Consider the following 23612-nt stretch of genomic DNA (forward strand, 5'->3'; position numbering starts at 1 on the left):
AGTGGTGCTATCACATTCTGTGTCACAGCCACGCAGTCGTATTAAATGTGAGAGGAGGACCAGCAGTCTGGGAAATATGAGTCAGGCTTTGGTTTAAAAAACTCTGCAGAAGTCCTCACGTCAAGGTTGAGCAGGAGCTTTAGAGACCGCTTTCCCTCATTTTTTCCTTTAAGATAAGAATAGAAATAAATAAAAAAGATGCTAGAAGAGAGTGCTAAGATGACTTTACTCTTCTTGGGGCGGGTTGCTGATAGCTTACACAAACACGCCTCCCACCACTCGAGATGTCTCCTTCTTGATATGTCTTCATCATCTTTGTGTGTGCAACACTGTTCGTGAAGATTCATCAGTGCGTTATCCTCCTCCGTTGCTGCCATCCATTTCCCAGTGCGCCTCTGCCTCTGCTCCCGAAAAGTGTTTTGTTCCAGCGCACGAGGCTGTGGAACAAAAGCCCGAGTCAAATCAAGCTGACAGGTCAAGTGAACCCAACGTGCTTTGACAAATATGGACACTTCCAGGAATGTGAAAGGGGTTTTTTTTTTGTTGTTGTTTGTTTTTAGAAGTTCACTGTCCTGAAACTTTTGTAGAGAGGCAGGGCTGCTGTGTGATTTTTGACTGATAGTTGAGTTGATTCATTTAATATCGGAATCTATGAGGACAGAAATACTGGAGTAATGAATAGAGTTTTGTACATTTGGGACCGCTGCATTGGGGCAGAGATGAGCCAACACGCGACACAGCTGAGGATGTGGTATTAAAAGAGACGTTATATAGAGACGACAAACCACTTCAAGTATTTTTTTGTTTTTATTTTTTTGAATATAATAATGAATGAATAATTTTTTGAGACAATACGTAAACAGCAGCAGTACGATGTTGACAGTAACGTAGTCGGCATCTTCTCAAAAGTTCGACATGTGAGAAGCACTCTTTGACTGTGTGTGAGCATCAATGACGTAAACACAGAGTCCAACTCTCCCCATCCCGCTGTAGTTGTGCCCTCTGTTGGCCTTGAACACAGTCAACAGCTTGATCTAGGAGGTGGAGATAAAAAAAAAAAAATGAAGACTCGATTTCCTGTTTGTCTGGCCAGCTTGAATCCGATTTGTCCATTTTGTTTTCCTGCAACTAGAAATTAACCAGGAGCAGCCTTTCAACCATGAACAATGAGCGTGGACGGGGAGGATATCACACTTACATATGGGATTACCAAGAAAGGTGAGGTGATTCAAACATTAGACATTAAACTCCAATTGTTCAGTAGCTAAAGTGGGACGAGCTGCGTCTCATCGCAGCACTCTGGGTACAGCTATAAAAGAAGATGGTGTCATTAAACCACCCTCATGTACAATAGAAGTATAACCTGTCAGGGTAAAAGGGCATTTTAAACCTTATTTCGGGTCAAAGTCACCAAAAATTTTATCCAGGTGTTTTATCAGATTTGACTTCTATACATCCAGTTTTTATCGCATTGAGACCATTAGTCTTGCTACTCAGCAGGCCTAAAAGGACTCTGCTATTAGTCATCTAAGAGATGTTAAAGCTTTGACTATACTGCAGCATTTCAACAGATCAGTGAAAGTTCACTCCACCTGACGTGGTAAACATGAAGGTCCTTAATACCTCCAGTGATACATTATGGAAACATCCTGCTTCTTTGAATTTATCAGCTGTCTGTATGTCACCATCCGTCGACGGCATGTTGAAACGTAAAAACATTTGACCTGGAAATTATTACGGTAGTTGTAATGGTTGACTGTCTCCTGTCAGCTTTAAATTCAAACGAGGATTGTCTACATGCAGGGGGTGTGATTGATTGAGGCGACTGAGCCTGGAAAACTTTTAAACCTCCTGTATTAAAGGTGCACCATGTAGTTTTGGGGAAGAAATTCTATTCACAAGAGGAAGGATGTTCATTGTCAGATTTTTTTTAAACAAACTTAATGAACAAACTCTCTTAGTAAAGTGAATAAACAAAGCATTGTCATTCAAATGAAGGCAAGCAAAGACCCCTGCACTTGTCGAGGTCCTCCGCATGCCACACTGTGTAGCATGCTGTTTGACTTGACAAAATATTAAACTTCTATATAGGCTTATTAGGATACTTATTACTCCTCTGTGACTCACCTCAGCATATATAATTTACGGCACATATAGAATATTAAACTCTAGCATTATATAAGGTTTCCCTTAAGCTGTATCTGCTCTTCAGTGGAGAGAGTGTAACGCCCGGTGATCTCAATATAAATTACATTTCTCTCCTATTCCTATCCATTCAGCACGAAAGCTGCATAAATGAGTCAGGTGTTTTAAAAGTCTACAGCCGGTCTTTGGTCATGTCAGTGTGGACTGGGAGCTTCCCCCATCCTCGTAAAGCCGCTCCGGCAAAGACGTAAGCTTCTCAATTGGCTTGGGATTGGTTTGAGTGAGACAGGCTCATGTAATAATGTCAAAGTGGTTAAGCCCCCCCCAGGCATCTTTAAAGAGCTTTCAGCAGCCACATGGGGAGGAAGAGGAGGAGGAGGAGGAAGAGGAGGAGGAGGAGGAGGGGGAGATGGAGCAAAAGGGACCAGAGAGAGATGGAGAGTGGAGGGACCTTTTTAAGTGTGGAGTGGAGCAGATAAAAAAAGGTGGAAGGAAGACATCTCATTTGGCTTAAGTGACATACAGTAGCAACGAGGACAGATAGCGCGGGGTGGTAAAGAGAGAAAGAACAGGAAGTCAGCAATCTCACACACCAGCAAACACACAGCTTGGAGTCAGAGATGACTAAGCTGTATTTCCGTGGATTCGCCCAATGCCTGAGCACCTCCAAAGCCTCAGGCAGTGACACAGTAACGTCCCCGCTCTTCAAAGGAAACTCCCAGCGCCTGTGTGATTTACATTTAAGAGGACTAATAGCGTTTCTGTAGTTATGGTTGACGTATTCAATTCTGCTTAACATTTTGAGTGTGATGCGTTAAGTCTCCGCGGTGAGAGAGAAAGCGATCCCTGTCGTGCTCCCTGTTTGCCGGAGGAGTTAACGTCAAGAAGCCTCGTCCCGCCGCAAAGCCTCAACCAGCAGCAAAGCACAGTTTTTCTATAGGATGGCTCGGCTGAAGAGGGCCTACATCTGTTTTTTTTAATTCCTGAAAAATTCATACAAGTGAAAGTAGTGCAGATCTCACACAGTGTATACCCTCACCGTGCCGAATGCCTTCGTCTGTCCACGGTAATTGCAGTCTTCTCACCTGTGAATCGTCAGCCTGAGCCAAAGTCGCAGGAGGTGCGTGTAACCGGTTATTAATCAGCCTCTGAGGTCAGAGATACACGCCCACTCATCCCCGTCTTGTTTTCTTCGTGAATCAGCCAAATCATCCATAACTTCAGCGGGGGGGGGAATGCACATCCGGTGACACATCTGACTGTGACTGAATCGCCTATTCACATCCTGCAGACGAGCTCTTGACACTCAGGAAAACGAGGATTCGGGCCGACTCATTATGCGAGTGAATGACAGCACGCAGGTGAAAATGCAGAGTTGTCCCGATCCCCTCCACTCTGCAGGTGAGGCCAGATTTGTCTGTGACAGTCGAGCATGGTTGTTTATTCGTATTTACACAGCTCGACTCAGGATATGAAGGGGAAAATTAAAGGAGAGCCTCAAGCAGGAGCAGTCCTCTTTATGTAAATCACAGGAACAGATCTGCATGAATAAGAATAGTGACTGGAGTTGCCTGAAGGTTCGGAGTAGAAAATACTAATTTATCGTTTTAATTCCTCAGTTTGATGTTTCACTTCGGGGATTGAGAATTCACTGTTTTCTAATCTCATAATACTATAATACGCTCACCATGTCAGTCAGGTGGGTGTCTTTCTTGTTTTGACATGCTTTTCCTTATGTTTGATGCACAGTCTGATGGTGGTATGAATACGGGAACATCACAGTGTACAATAGTTGACGCAGGCTTTCTGTTTTTTAATGTGTCCCCGGTTACAAATCAGAGCAAAATGTTCAGAACTGTCTTAGTGGTACAAAGATAGAGCTTCAGTAGGACAGTCTGACCGCTCACTTCTGTTGGTGTTTTACATTTATGTTGAGTCTTGTCATGTCAGAATAGCCACATGCCTTAGCCAGCGAACTTTCAAAGAGAATAGATCAAGGATCAGGAGGTTGAAAGAAAAAAGCTATAATATGTATTATTATATCAGCATGTCACAGTAGAACCTTGTTTAATTGTATTAATTAACAGAGAATGTACATACACTTTAAACACTACAGTAAAGACAACAATAGCATATGATTGGTTGCTTTTAACAGACGGTGGCGAAATAAAGACCTCCAAATGACATCAATAAAGTGTTCAAGCATCAAGTGTTTTTTTGCATAGAACCATGTGCAGGAGGAAGTGTGTCAGCAGTGATGACTATGAATGCTAAGGCAGCTAGTGTTACCGCAAAGCGTCATCACCGTTTTGAAGTTTCCCCTGGGACCGAGTCACAGATGTGGTAATAGAGATCTGGGACACCTTCTGTTTCACCTAAGACTCCCTCAACAAGAGAAACTATGATGAAACCGTCCTCGGAAGGAGTCAACAATCACTCGGCTGATTTTGTGAGATGATAATTGACTTTGGAGGGTGACAGTGCTAAGTGATCAGTGTTGAGGGCCTATTCCTGGACGAATCACAGCTGTGCAGTAGGTATAAGTCACCAAAGACTTTGACTCAGAGGAGACACCTTCCTCATTCAAATGTTACATCCTTCTAAAAGTGTGACGGACAGAATTGATAGAAGCAAAGAGGACAAGAACAAAATGTTCAGGAAGATGTTGCCATTTTGAAAGTTAGAAAAACAGGAGGTGTTCATCCCCTGACATTTACAAATCAGTGGGAGATAAAAATAGATCTGGCACAGTCTGTCAGACTGTTTCTATTTAGTCAAACAGACTGTTTGAATGTTAGTTTCTTATGATTCTTACGATGTTTTAAATTGTAGCGTGTTACAACATACTGCTGTCAATCATTTACTAACAGAGTTGTCAGGTGTAACAAAACTTCTCAAATGCAAACAAAAGTTAGGAATACATTTGTGTGTGTGTGTGTGTGTGTGTGTGTGTGTGTGTGTGTGTGTGTGTGTGTGTGTGTGTGTGTGTGTGTGGTTTATCCTCAAGAGGATTTAAACAACGACTGGTAGAACAGAGAGTTTGTCATTTCTTGAAAACTGCAGACTCAAAGTATTGTTTGGTACCTTTTGGCATGATTTCCTGTTTCACTGCACTAAGTGTGATTAGCATGAAATGTGCTGCGTAATTTGGTATTATAATTTCTTAATTGGTGACTAGATTGCTGCATATGTGTTGTATGATCTATTATCTATTGTCTACTATACCAGCACAGTTTGGACTAAATTAAAGGAGACAAATTATGTTCCATTTCAGGTTCATCAATTTAATTCAGGTCACTGGAAAACACATCATATTGTCCAGTGCTGCCATTGTCTGAAATGCTCTGTCTTGTCTCTATCAGGTCCCCCCTCCCAAATACTAAGTCTCCTCTGATTGGTCAGCTCACACATGTCTGACCCAGCACTGTTAACAACAACAGAGCAGCTATGCTTAGTCGATGTGCCAAATTATCTACTTGGCATAAATTATGCATATGTGTAACTGGGAAGTCATGTGATGTCACTGAATTAAAGGCTGGACTACTGAGGAGGCATTTAAGTGGCAGTGTTTTCCGTCAGAGAGAGGGGCTTTTGTGGATCTATTACATACAGAAGAACATATACAGTATAACACACTGAACGGAAGGTGAACAAAAACAAAAAAGAACAAGAAATCTCATCTAAGCAATATTAATAGATACATTTTCTGCTGTACAATATCCTCATTGTGTATTCTGTGGCTGATGAATCCAGTAATGATAGGTGGATGAAGTCTTGTGAAGTTTGGAGATTTTCCCACAATGCGCCATTGCAGAAATAAAATAGCAGCAACAGTATTCGGCCTCAGTGAAGCAGCTGCCCATTAACCCATTGATTTCAGATTTTTAAATCTGACATATGCACAACAAATGCTTATAAGACGATCACATATGCTCATTTGATCCTCTCATGTTTGTATTCTGTTATTACAGTATTGCAGTGAGTAGGTCACAATATGGCTGTCAATATGGTTTGGTAAATGTTGTGATAGACAATGTTTCCCATAATCAAGAGCTGTAAAGGCCTTGTAGGGATTCTGGCTTCATGTATTTTTTGTTCGTTTTATTTACATAAACAAGGAAAGTGTATTTCTAATATCAACTTTGGGAGAAAGACTGTTTAACATGACAACAGGGTTATTTCAGTGTTTTTCAGGATTTCATTTTGAATCAGTGTCCTCTGTCATGCTTGGTTTCATCCAGGTTCCATCCTATGGGATTTTTTGTCTCATTTGGTGACCACTCCTCCGCTAAAAATAATGCATGACGTTCGAGATTCACCAAGGCTCTGATCTAGGGCCTTTGGTCAGTCTATAGTCTCTAGTTTATATGCTGCCACTGGGAAATAACATGGCGGAAATTTCCTTGCTATAGTATGCCGACGATACCCAATTGTACATATCCTTACCACCCAGTGACATCAGTCCTATTAATAAACTGGTTCAATGCAATCAATCTGTCATTTTTCAATTTTTTTTGGAACTGAACAAAGACAAGACAGATGTTCTAGTTTTAGGATCTGAACTCCAATGAGAGACTTGCAAACTTAAAATTTTGATCATCAATTTAGTAAAAAAGGGTATATAAATACAACTGAGATAGTCAAGATTTTTAGTCAAAACTACAATTGTCATCCACATAGTGGCTTGCTAAGCAACATCAGCAGGATTCATGCTCTGGGGACCATGAAAAAATTGGATATAAATGTATACATACGTGATGGCCCGGCCATTTCTATCATCCCTGCGTGTTCAGATTTTAATTCACAATAAACTCACAATATGATAATAAGGATATATATACTGTACACCAAACCTCATGTGGACACTCTTTCTTTCTTTAGCCAGTATCACTTATGTGCCATCAAAGAATGCATCATCTGTTTTGTTATAAACACCAAAACCTTGGATGAAAACCCTTTTTGGATGCAATGCTGTTTTAAGCTTCTAAAGTCATCTCACGCACAGTATGGTAATCATTTTCTGACACAATCTCTGAGGCACATGTCAAATGCAACAAGCGTCAGTGACTCGGTATCAAAGGTCCATCACTAAGTCAATTTACTGAAAGTCCCTTTCGAATGAATTTGTCTTCTCACATGAACAGCTTGTCTCAATGTAACAGTGATGAAAGACCAAGAAGGAGCTGCACAGCCAGGTGGAGGTGAAGTGTTGTGAACATAGTTACATCAGTGATTACACACAAAGGTACAGGGACATCTGCATGTCTGTATGCTGCTGCTGTGGCTGCACAGTTCTGTTTTTCATCAGTGCGACTTCACTTGCAGTGATTTCTGAACAGCAAAGGGCAATCAGAGCTGCACAATTATCGCATTAGACAAATCCAGCAATTCCACAAATGCAAAGCAAATTTTACTGATTACTTTCCAACGTTTTACTCCAATCTTGGGATTCCACACATATCGTTTCCAATCACAGTATCACTCAAGGCAAACTTGCTTGCTTCCCATTATGAGAATATATTTCAGATTCATCCGACACTGAGTTTTAGTGCAGATGGTGACAGATGAATCCAGTTGTCCTTGATAATGGTAGCTACTGATCATTTGCTTGTCCCTCCAGGCTAAACAACTGACTTAAATGAAGTGATTATGTCAATTTCTGGCTTGAAGAAATCTGCGTGTGTATTGTTGGATGAACACCTGCACAGTTGTACACACACACACACACACACACACACACACACACACACACACAATCCGGTTGCGGCTGAGCTGTAGCAGATGTTTGAGCCAGCGCTCAAACACTGCCCAGATGTCTGCTGCATGCTTGTCTTTATCCGGAGCGAAAATGCGAAGAGGACGCACGGACCATTTAGAGACTATTATTCTGAGGAAAAGCATATTGAGACCCATCGTACTTAGTGGTGATTCCTCTCCATGCCCTTCTGTCCCTATTTCCTCACTTAAAGTGGTTTACTCAAGCTGCTTATTCATAAGTATTATCTCTGTGAAGACTTGAAGATAAATATAATTGGATTGCCTTGTTTATTAAATTATGGTGGTTGAAGAAGAAGTGACTTTTTAACACTTAAAGTAAGCACTTTGAGACTGTGCTGTCCTTTTCAGGTCAAATGAGCATAAAACCCCAATTCTGACTCTTCTCGTTTTGGGGGATTTTCAATTGTAAGAACCTTGAGGCTGTTCAACTGATTGCATTTTGGTGTGTTACACGTCGGTTTTCTGAGGTGAGAGAATATATGCAGCTTTGATTTTAGATATTTAAAGACTGTGACCTCCTTGCATGCCCCGCTGGTCTCTGGGGCCTCATTAGCCGTTACAACATGTGACCAGCAGGCCACTTTAAATCAATGTGAAGAGAAAAAAGGTAAACAATACTCAGTTTAGCTCAAACCTGTAATGTAGCCTGTGACTAATGCATTGCCCTGAGCTAATATAAATAGCACATAAACAAAGCTTAAAATTCCTGCCGTCTGGCTGTCTTAACAGGCTATTGTTGCGGCTCAGTAAATGCAGCACTCTGCTGTCAGTGAGAGTGGTCTTTCTTTATCTATGAACATCCCATGGGCTTTTACAGTAGGCCAGCCTGTTCTTGTCCTACTTTCCAGCACGCCCGTCCTCCCTGCTTGTTGTCTGTTAAATGTGACGTGCCGGCCTCTCCTCTCACCGACCCCTTCTGAAGTATCAGACAGCAGAGCCACTCGCCGTGGAGACAGGGTGGCTCGGACCGCATCCATCCATCTTGTTTGCCTCAGTAAAATCCAATTCCCTCTTCTTGTGCAAGCCTTCCCACCGACACTCATCCATCTTTTCCTTCTCATGAGTCCGGGCCGTGTGGTCAGGCGCTGCAAGCACATCATTTGTTTCAGTTAGGTTTTCATCCCCACAGCCTACTCTCTCCTGTACTCCATTCTCCCTTTTCAAATGGGCAGGCTGCTGGCCTGTAACTCACAAAAGGCCCAGTGTCGCGCTGTTCAAGGCTAACAGTATCACAGTGGCAAGAAGAGAATGAGGTGCGACTTTTTGCCATCAGCAGCTGCTCTAAACCAATAAACAGGATGTAAAATTGAGAATCACTGCCACAGCCAGGTTGTTGGCAGTACGATCGGCCATACTCCAGACACCGATAATAGCATCATTGGTAATGCTACGGGCCACAACGGGTTGTAATTGAATGTAACTTATTTAGTTACACGTATATATCTGTGTCTCCCACTGGGCCTCTCAAAATGTCTCCTGAGTTTCATCCTGCAATAAAGACAGCAGAGGGTTTAATAACAGTAATGGCAGTTTAATGGCTTCTACCTGCCAGTGTAATTGAAAATTTGAGGTGCCATATTGCGTCTTTGTTTTCATGGCTCAGTGATGTGATTTTATTCAGCCCTTGTTATACAGCTGAAAATACAACTAAATTGCAGCACATCTCTCTATGGTGATGCTTTTATTGCATAGTCCCATCACAACATGGGAAATAATCGTGTTACCCGCAAGACCCAGCGCTGTCACACAGTGGAGGGCCTGATGTGGACACTTGTTAACCCGAGGCTCACTCACCATTACCCACATTGCCATTCAGCAACCTTGCTAAGAGGCAGAATGGTTACATTATTCCCTAGTAGCTTCACTGACGTGACTGGAAGCACTAACCTGCTATACTGTAGTTAATGAGTCAAGCTCAGAACATACAGACCTGCATTTACTCCATTAGCTGTCAGCCCATCTGTGTGTTACTAATCCTGATAACTTCCCAAAAACCATTAATCTGGTGTCGTCATTTGATTGAAACATTCCCTGTGGCCACACTTTGTGCTCTGTGCTAATTAGCAAATGTTAGCTTGCTTAAAGGCTAATGGTAAACATGGTAGACATCACACCTGTTATACGTCGTCCTGTTGGCATTGTCACAGAATATTAGCATCGTCATTGTGAGCATGTGGGCACTCTGACATTAGCGTTTAGCTCAAATTAGCACTGTGTACAACTTCAGAGAGGTGTTACCATGGCTGTAGAGTCGTATTACAACTGAAGACTCGGAGGCACGTTGGGCCATATTTGAAGATAAAACAACATTTGACAGCCCATTAGCCTCCATTAGACAACCGCTAATGTTACCATTCAACCACTTCCTAGCTAACATTGCCACTCTAAAATATTAACACACACCTTGGACATATTTATTGTAGCCTTTATCCAGTATAGCATAGAAGTATAGAAGTCAAAACACTGAAGTGTATTATTTTCGATCATGAGGTGAATTGTCTGTCATTAGGAAAAGAAACAGAATGACTGCAACAGTGTGTAAATCGCCATGTCATGTTACTTTAAAAGGATGTTTAAAAGTTATCAGAATTGTTGTTATATCAGGTTATAATGCCTTTTTTTAATTTCTGAATTTTTCAGGACATCTGGTCACCACAAACAGAATTCTGATGATAAAAACAAACATCATTCATTTAAAGTTGACACTGAATTATGTGTCTGTGGGTGAGATCTCTACCTATATACGCAAGAAAAAAAAAAGTAAAGTTGCTAATTATTGCTGAGAGACTTGTTGGAAGGATTTGTCGGATGTTTAATGTGGCAAACAGACTCCTGCAGCATTTCTGGCTGTAAAGCAGAGACCAGCTGTAGATTCTTGGCATGTCTGTCCTACATGAGAGTTCACCTAGAACCTGCTATTTTCACATATGTGAGAGACATCCAGTCGGCCAGTCGGCCAAACGCCCAGACGAGAATGTGCTGTCTGAAGGCTAAATTAATGAATCGATAATAGACTCGATGCTGTTCTCATTTAACAGTGGTCACAGTTCAGATTGATGCCTAATCAAACACTTCTCGAACAAGTACTCAAAACTACACACAAACATTTTACACTTACATAAGCACACACAAAATCCTTCTGAGCCTAACAAACTGGGTCTGACATCAGGTCTGAATGCATTATAAAGACATAGCATTATTTCATATTTACAACATGGAAAGAACGGTGGGCTTTCACTTCCACCTCTTACATGTAGGCAGCTGATATAATTTCTGATCATAATTACCAACACTTAAAAGCAGTCAGAGGAAATGTTGATAATGATAATTTAGTCCAAGTCACTATTTTCATCTTTCCTTCCCTCCCTCACAGCTCTATCCATCTGTCAATGAAGTCTAAGACTCCAGTCATCTGTGTGTGTGTGTGTGTGTGTGTGTGTGTGTGTGTGTACAAAATAAAAATATTTCACTTCCTCTCACCCTCAGCTACAGCTCCCTCTGTTATAGCTGCAGCCCCAGAGAGAGAGAGATAGACAGGCAGAGAGAGACAGGTGTTGTCTGTCTTGAGGGCCTGCCCCCCTTTCACTTGGGTGTGTGTGTTTGTGTGCGTGTGTGTGCGACCATTTGTGTGTGAGAATGTGTGCATCAGTGTTTTTCTGTATTTGCATGACTGCGTGCATGTGGCGTTCTTGTTTAATAAAGGTATTCATAGACAAATCTATATGTACAGTAAGCTCGAGTGTGTGTGTGTGTGTGTGTGCGTGTGTGTGTGTGTGTGTGTGTGTGTGCGTGCGTGCGTGTGTGTGTCTGTGTGTCTGTGCACATATTGTCTGGAGGCAGTGCATCTCTCTCCTGAGCCAAGTCCTGCAGAGCTAGCGTGCGGCGTTCGCAGTCGGTCTGCATTTTCCCAGCAGTCTCCATTTACACCGTCTGCCACTCGATCGTCCGCGGCTGAAACGGGTCCTCTATGGATTCTCTTCCTTACAACAGGTACAGCGGAGGGCCGCAAGATTTATGTAATGTTTTATACCTAACGTTCAGATTTGATGATTCCTGTCTCACAGGGCCATATGGCTGAAGAACTGGTTGGTCCACAAGAAAGTAAACAACTGAGCCATATGTAGTTTATCTTTCACTAACCTGTTAAAGCCTCTGTCTCTGTAACTCCTGCACAATAACAACAGAGGAAGACGGTACAAATATTGATTACACTTGTAGTGGTTCTTGGAAAGCTTGAGTTGAAGACCAGGGACTGGTGTTTCAAGACTCATTTATTCTAATTAGGAGGTCTCTGATTGATTTGGGCGGCTAATTGAATGGTGCGTTTTAATTCTGGGAAATAAAAGGAACCAACTTCTCTGTCAACAACCGCTATCCTCAGGAGGTCCCTCCTTAAGCTCCTTCATCCATTAACAAAGACAATGTGTTCCCTCTCTTCATGAAACATTACACCAATGCATCAGTGTAGTCGTGGTTGTGTATTACTTTGGGAATACACAAAAAGTATTTCTAGTTCCATCTGAAGGGGGAATTAGAGCAAACTTTTTAACGAAGCACTGTTCAGCTCAAACTACAAATGAGTTTGCCAGTTTTCACTTTCCTGACATTTTTGTCTGGCCTTTGGTTGTCAGAGAGCTCAAATGTGCTTTGACATACAACTGCTGCTTAATAACTGGGTCAACAGAGAATTATACCAAGGGCAAACTTGATATAAGGTTAAAGCAATTATAATTAATTGATTCCTGTTTCCAGGTGGAAACAGCCACTGACCAAATTGAAACATCTGCAGGAAATGGTTGACAAAGTTTGAAAATTTTCTCTGAACAGATTTGAAAAGTACAAAAAAGGTGTTAATATGCAGACATTGTTGGAAGCCTATGAGCAAAATCAAAGACGTCGCTCAATGCAGCATTCAGTCACTTACAGTATTACAAAATGTTAAACTAAAATGGACCACAGAAGGAAATAATGTAATTGTGATGACGTGTGAGAAGCAGGGCTGACAATCGATTAAAATTCTTTATTGTGATTGTCTGTAGTTAACTCCAGATTCATCGGGAATTAATGGCACATTTTTTCTCTATTCGAAATGAACCTTCAACCGATATTTTCATGCTTTTGATACTTTAATCAATAGGGAAGTGGACAGATATGCTTGCTTTATGCAAATGTTTGTTCATTATTATTGCAACGTGTGTGCGTTCAATGTACATTTTAAAAAATGTACAGCGTAAAGAGGAATTTGCCATATTATTGCGCCAACTTTGACAGCATGGTAAAAACATGGTGGTTAAGGATTAGAATTGTATTAACTTATCTGCTTCTTTATTCCCTTAATCGTTTACTAATATTGTTTGAGTTATCAGATCAGGGGACATCACTGTCCGTTTGGGATGCAGTGTGTGATGGTGCCACTGAGAACTATTTTCAGGGGCTGGAGACAGAGTATTGAATCCTGGTGGTGTTTAAGTCAAATATTTTACTGTATTTTGAGTCTTGGGTTGGGGTGATTCAAGGTCTGGTGAAAAGATAAAGAAAAAGACCCATTGATCTTTGTCTAGCCCTGACACTGCATCCCTGAGGACTTAATGGTTTATTTAGAACTTCTGAAACCAAAGTGCAAACTCATTAAAGTTCTAAAGATGGGCAAGAACAGAAACTTGGCATCCACTGTACCAGTTTTAAACTTATTCTTGTGTGTGACTTTTTAGCCCTGAGGATGGGCTGAGCTGGCTGTTTTTTTTTTCCAGGACTTTCTCTCTCTGTACTTCATCCCCTTGCTCAGAGCAGGAGGTTCAAAGAAGGAATATGAAAACAGACGGTATAGGCCTCAAACGCTTTGTGATTTTCTGCAAGAGTTTCTATCCTTTCAACATGTGAAGTTTGGACAATGTCAGGAGTTGCACTTTCACATGTAGCAAACAACAGAAGTCACTGGATTCAGTGCGGGGTAGAGGGCGAAGGAGGAGGACTCATCTGTAGTGATCATCTGTGTTGATGTAAACACTACACATAGTTGGCACCGAAACCCTGAAAAGCAATCTTCACATCATCAATACACCCACTCGCTCACTGTGAGTTTTCCAGACGATGACCTGTTCTATTCCCACACGGGCTCAGTGGGACACACATGGACTTTTTTAAGAGTGAAAAATGAAATGTTTCTTTTACAAGAAAGTCATACTTAAAGGTCCGGTGTGGAGGAGTAAGAGGTGTCTAGCATTGACATAGCAGATTGCAACCAAGTGCCTCACACTCCTTTACATTGCCTCTAAAAATGAAACATGAAAGGTCCCTCCTTACTGGGCTCCTGCAGAAACATGGCGTTTCAACATGACGGAGGACATGGACAAGGACCAGCTACCTCTGTAAAAATAAAAGGTTTATTCTAAGGTAATGGAAATACAATTATTCTTAGGCTCAGGTAATGTCATGCAAATGAACATATTATTATATTTAATTTCTGCCGATAGATCCCTCTGCATCCTACACGCTGGACCTTTAAATAGTTAGTCTGATTTAAATTGTCTATGTATCTATCTATCTGAAGAAGAATTCAAAATGTATGCCAGTAGAACATTATAAAATATGACAATGCATTTGTATAGTTAATAATTAAAGAGTCATCCTTACCACAACATACTTTCCCTGGTTGTGAGGGATTTCACCACAGGGCAGAGTGCACAGGTTAGAGATTCTTTGGAATGAGATGGCATAAAGTGAGTTGTAGGTTGTTTGGTGGTAACTGGGTCTTTTTTTTTTTTTTTTGGCGTAGCATCTGTTTGACGATTTTGTCAACAAGAGAAAATGAAATACTCCAGCAAATGTGCAGCTGTAACATAATGTTGCATAAAACATTAATAAGGCATCAATCAGTCTTCAGTGGCTGGGATGAAATTCCTCAGAATCATCAATCAAAATAATGTTTTATGTGTTTAAAATGCTGAAGAGGCGGCCTGCATTGATTTATAAGTTAATATAAGTTCTTATTCTTTATTCTCTATGGTACTCTCACAGTATCTGTTGTGCACAGCTGAAGGCAGCAGGACCATCTCACCCAGCCCCTCTTTGCACTTTAAATAGTAGGTGCACTTGGAGACACAAAACCGACCGCACTTGTTGCTGCATTTGCATCGTTAACATAGGGCACAAAGAGTGAAAGACAGCGTGTTTAACATTTTGAGTATGGCTCATCAATGAGATTCACCGACACGATGAATTACAGACTGCAACCTTCAGAAGACAATTTAATTGAAGAACTAGAAAGGAAAAAAAAGACAATAACACTGAACAGTGCGGCAACCGTTCACTGAAAGATGCAAAAAAGCTTTTCAGGCCATCAGCAGCGAATTCTGATAACATCTTGTAACATTCGGTTAATTACTAAGTGATTGCTCCTCATGAAATAACAAAAGTTACAGGGTACGTCTTTTATTGGAACTGCCTCAGCTTGAAGCAAACTGATTACTCAACGTGTCTTTGTCTCAAGATCAAATGAAGTCAAAATAATTATTTTAAAAAACCCGCCCAATGAACATAATGCTGGCACATGTTTTGTTGTCATATACACTCACACCTCTCTCTCTCTCTCACTCACACACACACACACACACACACACACACACACAGAAGTTCCATTATTTCAGTGGTCACATTTTATCAAGTCGCCATATCCGCTGCCAGATACTGAGTCATTGGCATAATTATAACATGCAGAGATTTTTGGAATTAGCGTGTGATTCTTTCCAAAAGCGTTGTCACACTGCCTCATTTGTGGGATTCATCTTCAGTCACACTCAAGTTGCCTCCCATCTGCTCCCTGAATACTACAAAATGTATAAGTAGGAGAAGTTCTCGTCCTCATCTCCGTGAAATGGCCCAACAGATTTCTAAAGGGCTCTCATGCCTGTTGGCCTCCACACCAGCCTTTTCCTCTTCAGCTCAATATAGTTCCCACAGCATTTATGTGAGCTATGAGCATAATTTACATATTGTATTTGAGGACATTGAATCATCGGCGTCTGCTTGATAATGCACCTGAATATACTAACCTTAAGGTTCTGCTGTAATTGGAATTCATGGTTGAGAAGTAACAACAAGGAAGTGTTTGATTTAGAGCCAATTACTTCCATAACTTTGGCTCTCGTCCCTCCATTTTGGAGAAGAAAATATAATATAATATAATATAATATAATATAATATAATATAATATAATATAATATAATATAATATAATATAATATAATATAATGTATTTGAGATATTACAAATTATGCTTGTAATACCACTTAATTTTTGTATTCCTACATGGGCCGAAACTCTTTGAAAGTGTTGTTATTTTGCAACACATTTAAGTGTAAGGAGAAGTTGTCATCATCACCATAACTATTTGAGTAACCAGTGACACCACTGAATGACCATACCAGACCTGTAGGAGTATTAGAGGAAGACTATAGGCAGCACTAAACACAAACACACCTAAGGCCGATGGTAATGTCAGTAGTTTTGCTGCTTTGAGGTTATCAAGCAAAGTTTTTTTTCATTCTGTTTTAAAGCTACATGAAACGTTCACCAGATCAGCGTTTCACTGCAGTCGATCCAATAATTATCAAGAGAATCTTCATCTAAGTTCATTCACTGAAAACTATATCACAGAGATGTTTGCTAAATAAATGTTGTTTTTTATTCATTATGAACTACACTTTTCCTTCTGTGCGACATCTGCTGTGCTAAAAAGTAATCCTCCATCATCAGTTCACTCAATGTAGCTGCAAAATCCAAAACATCTAATCTAATGTAATTGTCTCTCAATTGAGGCCAATTTCCATCAGCCAGAGAGATTTTCCACAGCCCGCGAACAGACATTTATAATGCATTCCCTAAATGAAGAGCCCAATCAGCAGATCCCTCTGGCCTGATGCCTCAATCTGTTTCTCAATCTCATTTCTAATTTATCTTACTCTGCCCCCAACAAAGTCTGCACCGGAGAGTGCAGTATGACACTAGTCCCTCGAATCCGCAGTGTGCGATGAAGTGGGAGAAGAGTGGCTTGGCATTAAGCCCATTCCCGATTCAATCCCCAAAACTCCATAACGTGCCCTTCATTTGTCTTGGATTCGACTTCATCTTTATGAATGAGCGCTAAAAATGTGAGAAATTCTGTTCTCTCAGGAAGTGTGAGGAGTCCGCGTGGCTTCCTGGTGTAGCTGTGACTGTGCAAGTGAGGGAGAATTTTGACCGACCTTTAACACTGCTAGAGGTTTGCGTGCATGCGTGCGTGCGTGCGTGCGTGCGTGCGTGTGCGTGCGTGCGTACTTGTGTGCATTTTTATTGTGTGACATTTTAATGCTAAAGGTCACAGCACTTTGGAGTTTGGTGTTTGTTGACTCTGTCCAGAATACCAGAGCTAACCACAGTGTTTTGACAAATTGTGGTGATGGATGTTCAGGTTCTGAACTGTCTGGCCAGGAAACATGACATTTTGTATTTCCTCCACCTCAAACGCCTCCTTCAGGGCATCCTACACCTTCAACCAAAGGGACAGATCAACATTTTTTTGGTCCATGGCTGTTTCTCAGTGGGAATTTGGGTTCATCCTGTATTCATATTTGCCAATTCCTTGATGCTTTTCTTTTAGACTTTTGCCCAAATAGTTGCACTTTCAAACATGCCCATCAGGCATTTTACAACTTGGTAAGCCAGTCAGATTTCAGAAGATTGGCTGCATCTTCGCTGGTCAAAGGTCACCAAGTTTAACTCCACACTAAGGAAAAGTTCCTTGAAAATAAGTTCCTGGGACTTTTTCAAGTACTTTGATTGGAAACAGGGTTCATGTGTCACCACGTTTAAAAACAGGAACAGGAAGTGCTGCATTGAAAGCTGGTGTTGCGTATGTGCCATCCCCTCTCTTGGGTGTCCTTGTATGTTTGCCACCATCAAAGACTCCCACCGCATGAGTGGACAAAATATCACAGAGAATATTCACAGTTTTCATGCTGTGAATTGTGAATGTTGTGAGGTTGAATATGCATAAGGGAATGAATCAGTGGCTAAAAATACTGAAACACAGCAACATCTGACGATTAACATCAAGGTTATACCTTTCTACACACTGTATGTCTCGGTGCTTGTGGGGCTGATGAACAAAAGCAGCTTCTTGCGGATTTCTAGAGAAAAAGAGGAATCCATAATGCAGTTTGATGTATGACCTCAGGAGAGGCATTCTCCCACAGATTTTAGATGGCGGTTGTCAAAGTATGGGCTTGTGTAGTTGCTTGAACACCCTCTCTGACAGTGGAAATGATAAAAAAAAAAAGAAAGAAAGAAAAAAAAAGAAAACAGAGACAATGTTTCTAGTGTGATTGACGGGGTTGTAACACACACTGAACGAAGGCGCGAGGAAATAAGTGTGATCAACTCCAGCAAACACTCACATACACATGAATACTGTAGATGTGCAAAGGCACACACAATCCTGTGTCCGGAACTCTGTAGCGTTATCAGACAGGACACATGGCGAGTGCGCGTCTGTTTGCAGAGGCTTGAGGTGAAAAGAGCCCCGATGCAACATTGTCGTAGCTTCTGTAACGCTGCAGGTGTTATAAAAGCGACTGGAATATGGATGAGTGGGAGACTGCCGTGATTGAAATGTGCTAAAGCGAGTCGGCGCCTTTGTACTACCCTCCGAGGTGTGGGAGAGGAGGAAGAGAGAGAGAAAGTAGGGCAGAGAGGAGTGGAGTAGACAACAAGGTGGAGCCGCTTGCTGAGACTTTTTCCTGGCCTGAGCCTGAACACAAGTTGCCCTCGAGCACTGGTTCTCAATCAGATTATTTTAACCCGATTCGCGGTGTTGTACAGCAAAGCCTTAGCCTCCGCTCTGCGTGTGTCCGTGTGTGTGTGTGTGTGTGTCTGAATCAAAATGTGCTCAGATGTCCCTGTTGGTGAACAAGTAAAGCATGACAGCGTTGTATGGGTTCGTAACACACATAAACACTGACACGGTTTTGCTCGTATCTCTTTCAGGAAACCTCCTCCTACTCAGACCGAGGCCTCTGAGAAATGAGCTGCCAATGTAAGTCCTTTGCCTGACCTCAGCACTCAACCGGTAATGTTGCTTTTAATTTAATTGAACTGACTCGAAGTTGTAATTGAGTACACAAACACTCATGCACGCACAGAGCCGCAGCCTTGGACCCCCGACCTTAAGAAATGCCTTCTCCTCGCTAACCATCGGGGGCGGGATTCACCGCTGGCTTCATTTATTAGGGGCTAATTGCTATTCCCTGCAAACACACTGATGGGACATCAAAGGATGACTCACTACAGGATGAGCGAGTGAAATTCAAATTTCAAACACAACCCTTCCTTCAGTATTACGCTACAGAGTCGCCATTTCTGGCTGTGTTTGTCATCCCGAGCACAAGGAAGGCTTAAGGCACTATCAATAATGGATGAGGATGCAAGACTTTCCAGTGAGTTTTCCAGACGCGTCAGTGCTCGCATTTGAGACCCAGTAGCACTGGCTCTCTCTACACCTGGAAGCTGATGTAGTAGCTTTCAAGCAGTTCCCGAGGCAGTGTCGTCGGTCAGTGCTGCTCACAGCAGAGATAAGAAGCTGCAGCTCTCAGAGAACCACTGATAAGAAAGTTAGATGATAGGAACAAGTGTGCAGACGTCTTTAAATGCGTGCAGTGAAAAGTAGATGGATTTCTAGAAAACTCTTGCCCATGTAATAAATACACAGGAATAAAATGTCCCATTTGTTGTCAGATTTCAGTGCAATAAGCTGTAAACTCAGCTAACACATAAAAATAAATTATGTACTGTAGTAAATGGCAAGAGACAAATCATTTTTAACTAACTAGAAAGACTGCTGCCACAAGTGATATGAAACCCACAACAGAAACCTTGTTGAGCCCCTCCCACATATTAACTCGCTCTCAAAACTAACTATCCATTTGTATTTCTGTAGCTGTCAATATGACCATACATGTTGGGATTTTTACCTTTTTTGACTGTCTTTTCTGTTCCGAGGGGATATTGGTGATGTGTAGCGAGTGAGACATTGTAGGTGTACATCTTCACAACAAGCTGCAGTGTTCTTGACTTGCAAACCTGACAAACATCACATGTGTGCCAATAACCACCAAGTTTCCATGCTTGAAGCTGGAAGGGGAGGGACTTCCCCTATATTTGCGACACCTGGCGTCGTGAAAGCCATGGTCACTGACTTTGTCAGTCTGCTGTCTAAATTGTTCAGTTGGTTTATCTGAGCTGTTTTGTTGAAAAGCGCGTCCTGCAGAGGTTGGAAATAAAGAGCGGTGAGAACCCAAACCATGACCAGAAAGCTGCTAAAAAAAGTTATTCTGAGTAAAAAGTTCAATATTCCTCTGAAAAATGTAGTGAAGTGAAATATTCTCTTAAAGTAGAAGTACCTGAAAATTGCGCACAGGTATAGTACTTAAGTACATTGGACTTAGTTACTTTCCATCACTGGCAGATTTTTTCACTTATTTCAAGAAAATAACATTTTTAGGTGTAATTGGACATTCTAATAGTGTAATTTGAATCAGTAATAGGTGAAAGCTGGTTGTATTATCATGCAAATTGAAGATTGTGTCTGGAGGGTTGTGTAATGTTTGATCTGGAACAAGCAAATGGCCTCTATGTTCGGGTCTTAGAATTAGAAGTATCAGCACATGCACATGTGGATGTAGCTTGGCAGGGCATATATAATGTTTCTACTCCATCCCGCCACTGATTCATTTCAAGTATTATACCCACAACCATGACCACTTCTCACATACAGCCACATGTTCAATGTCAAGCCGCCGTCCTTCGTTCCATCACGCACAACAGTCTTTGTAGTTTTCTCTCAAATATTTACATCCACCCTGCCTATATCGCAGCACACACATGCAATGCGGGACAGGCATTTGCATATAAATATAGATCCTCAGTTCACACACACGGGCACACGTGCACCTCAGCAGACCCACACATGTGCACACAGTTCTGCGGGAACAGTGGTCCTGCCAGATGTGTTGCTGCGGTTTGGAGATAACAGGGAGCTCCAATTGCAGGACTCCTCTCAATCCTTCCCATAAGGCCCCTGGTGGGAGTCTCCCCGGGGTGAAGGATGAGAGTGTGAAGCTGACATCACACACACAATAGGCCATGCTCGAGGTGTTGGAATTGGATCTGGAGGCTGCATTTGACACCAGCTTTTGTACAGTAAGGTGCGCCGTGGATAGATAACAAATTAACCACACAACCTGCTTTGTGGCGGATTAATTCGTGCGTTTCCTTTTTTTAGGTCAAAGTAAGACAGGCAGGGTTTGCCGGAGGGATAATCAGATCAATGATAGCTTCGCAGAGCAAAGACAGAAAGGATACGACCACAATATTGAAACGCTGCGATCAAAGCCGGGCTCGCTCTGTGAATGAGAATGCAGGCAGGAGAGCGGGGCTGCAAAGGACAGCTGTGATTGATGCATTACTCTCTCCTGGCTGTCTGCACACAAAGGCAAGGAGACTGTGGCAATTTCCCTGAATCAGAGTGAAGAACTTCCTTTTGTCTCGTCACTCTTTCTCTCCTTTCTTGTCTCATGCTATGCACTGCATGCACTGTAAGGTGCTCATCCTGTGCTATTATAAGGCCTCTTAAGTGAGCAAATGAACTGACTTGGACACGCGTTTTCAGTCAGACTAGGACAGCGTGAAAGTCCCCCCTTTGTCCTACACAATGAACATGAACTCGGTTTCACAGGTTTAAGACGTGATGGGAACCAGCGTATTTTTTTCTACCTTTTTGTCATCCATGATGCCTGGAAAACAAGGAAGAATCGCAGGTTATCCCCAGGAGATCAAATGTACCGTTACCACTGCAATCTGTGTATTTTTAGATGAGTCACAGCAGAGAAAACATTTGTTAAATGGATATAGTTCTAATACGCCGAGGCGAACTCACTTGCGAGCGTGAAGCCCACTCGCACGGCGAACAGAACATGTAAGAAATTAATTAATGTCACTCTGTGTTACTATGTCAAGGTCAACATCCTCTCTGACTCAGAAATCCTATCAGCAGAGATCCACATTACCTGCCTCAGTGCAGTTTAACATGGTAATGAGTCTCAGTGGTGATGTTCAAACCACAATGGGAATGGAGCCTCATGGGGGCCGGTTGATTAAGCAGTCTTACTGTTTAATGTTGTAAAACAGCCTCTAATTTATAAATCACACCTTGGAACATCACAACAGGACAAAAGAGCTTGTCATTTCCTTTTTTTTTTTTTTACAGCTGTCTGAGTTGATGTTGAATTTTTGGTTAAGAATCCAAATCCCAGCTGGGTGAAAATCTCAGCTGTGGGGCATTAAACCGTCCCAAATAGAAGGAACAGGATTCGTGTTTTTACATCATGGCAGAATGTACTGTGCGTCCTCTTTGACGCAGGATATGGTAATTTTGCTTAAATGGCAGCATGCACTCAAGCTGGCACGGACTCCACACGTTTGTGCGTAACCTGATGACTCATGTTATCCCAGCATGATTCGACAGTGTCTCACAAAGCTTCCTGCGATGTCACAGAATGCTTGGCTTTCTTGCTCCTCAAGTGCCCCCATGAATGGGGTTGAGGTTAGGTGGCGGTGGAGGAAAGTCCATGAGAGTCAGGACCACCTTTAAGTAGTTCTTGAAAAGCTTTGAGGTGTGATTGGGGGCAGGTGTTTCCCCAATCTTGTGGAGTCCATACCAGTGAATATCGTGCAAGGGGCAAGATTTTGGTAGCTGAAGGATTCTGTGTTTCATCTGAAGTCTGTTTGTAGTCTGAGGCAGTGTGGGCTGGCTTTGGTTGCATGCAGGCAGATAATGTATTGCTTGCTTGCGTGTTGCTGTAAACAACAACTGCTGCATAAAAAGCAAAATATTAGCCCAAATATTCCTTGAATCCCCTGAACATTTGACACCAAGGATTTTCATGGACTGAGTTACAAATAATGGCAAAGCTCATTTAATGTCAAATGAAGACCAAAACATGGAAACTGATGGGAGGGGATTTTTAAAGGTCTGAATTTTGTTACATGAAGCTGACTAAATCAAAATGTTCTATGGTGTCGGGGAAGGTTTTATCAATAATGCTGCAGGACCAGAGATTACGGATGAGTTTGTATTAACTCGGGGTGATTTCTAGCCATGCTAGCAGCGTAGATCACAAGATGGCTCATTCAACCTGTTTGGTCCAGACTGAAATATCTCAACAGCTGTTGGATGTATTGCAATTACATTTTGTACAGACTCCTGTCCAGTTCTGTGGTTTGTTACCAAATACCTGCAAAGCTGATTTCTTTCAATCTCAGCTCTCCTTCTAAATGAGGTGTAACATCCATGTGACTTTATAGTCCGAGGGCTGTATCTCCTAATATATATATATATATATATATATATATATATATATATATATATATATATATATATATATATATATATATATATATATATATATATATATATATATATATATATATATATACACACGCCCGTCCTGCTGGCTTTATGACAGTTGTCATGGCAACGGCTCATCCCTGTGTGGTTGATTGGTTGACAGGCAGCCATTAGGGTATTATTGTGACGTGGGGATTGTGAGGCATGAATGCAGAGTTGACCCACTTGGTGTCCAGAGGGGACCCCTGTCC

At 41.7% G+C, this 23612-nt stretch overlaps 1 protein-coding gene across 1 annotated transcript in view; it reads left to right on the top strand.

The window, feature by feature from the left end:
* Window positions 1–23612, top strand: part of dlgap4b (discs, large (Drosophila) homolog-associated protein 4b) — a 105698-nt gene that overhangs the window by 47942 nt on the left and 34144 nt on the right. The window contains exon 3 of the mRNA XM_037101713.1: window positions 18945–18993. The gene's annotated coding sequence lies outside the window, so the exon portion shown is untranslated. The remainder of the gene's footprint in view (window positions 1–18944; window positions 18994–23612) is intronic.

The sequence above is a fragment of the Acanthopagrus latus genome, chromosome 6 (assembly GCF_904848185.1).
Source record: "Acanthopagrus latus isolate v.2019 chromosome 6, fAcaLat1.1, whole genome shotgun sequence".
In the NCBI taxonomy this organism is placed as follows: Eukaryota; Metazoa; Chordata; class Actinopteri; order Spariformes; family Sparidae; genus Acanthopagrus; species Acanthopagrus latus.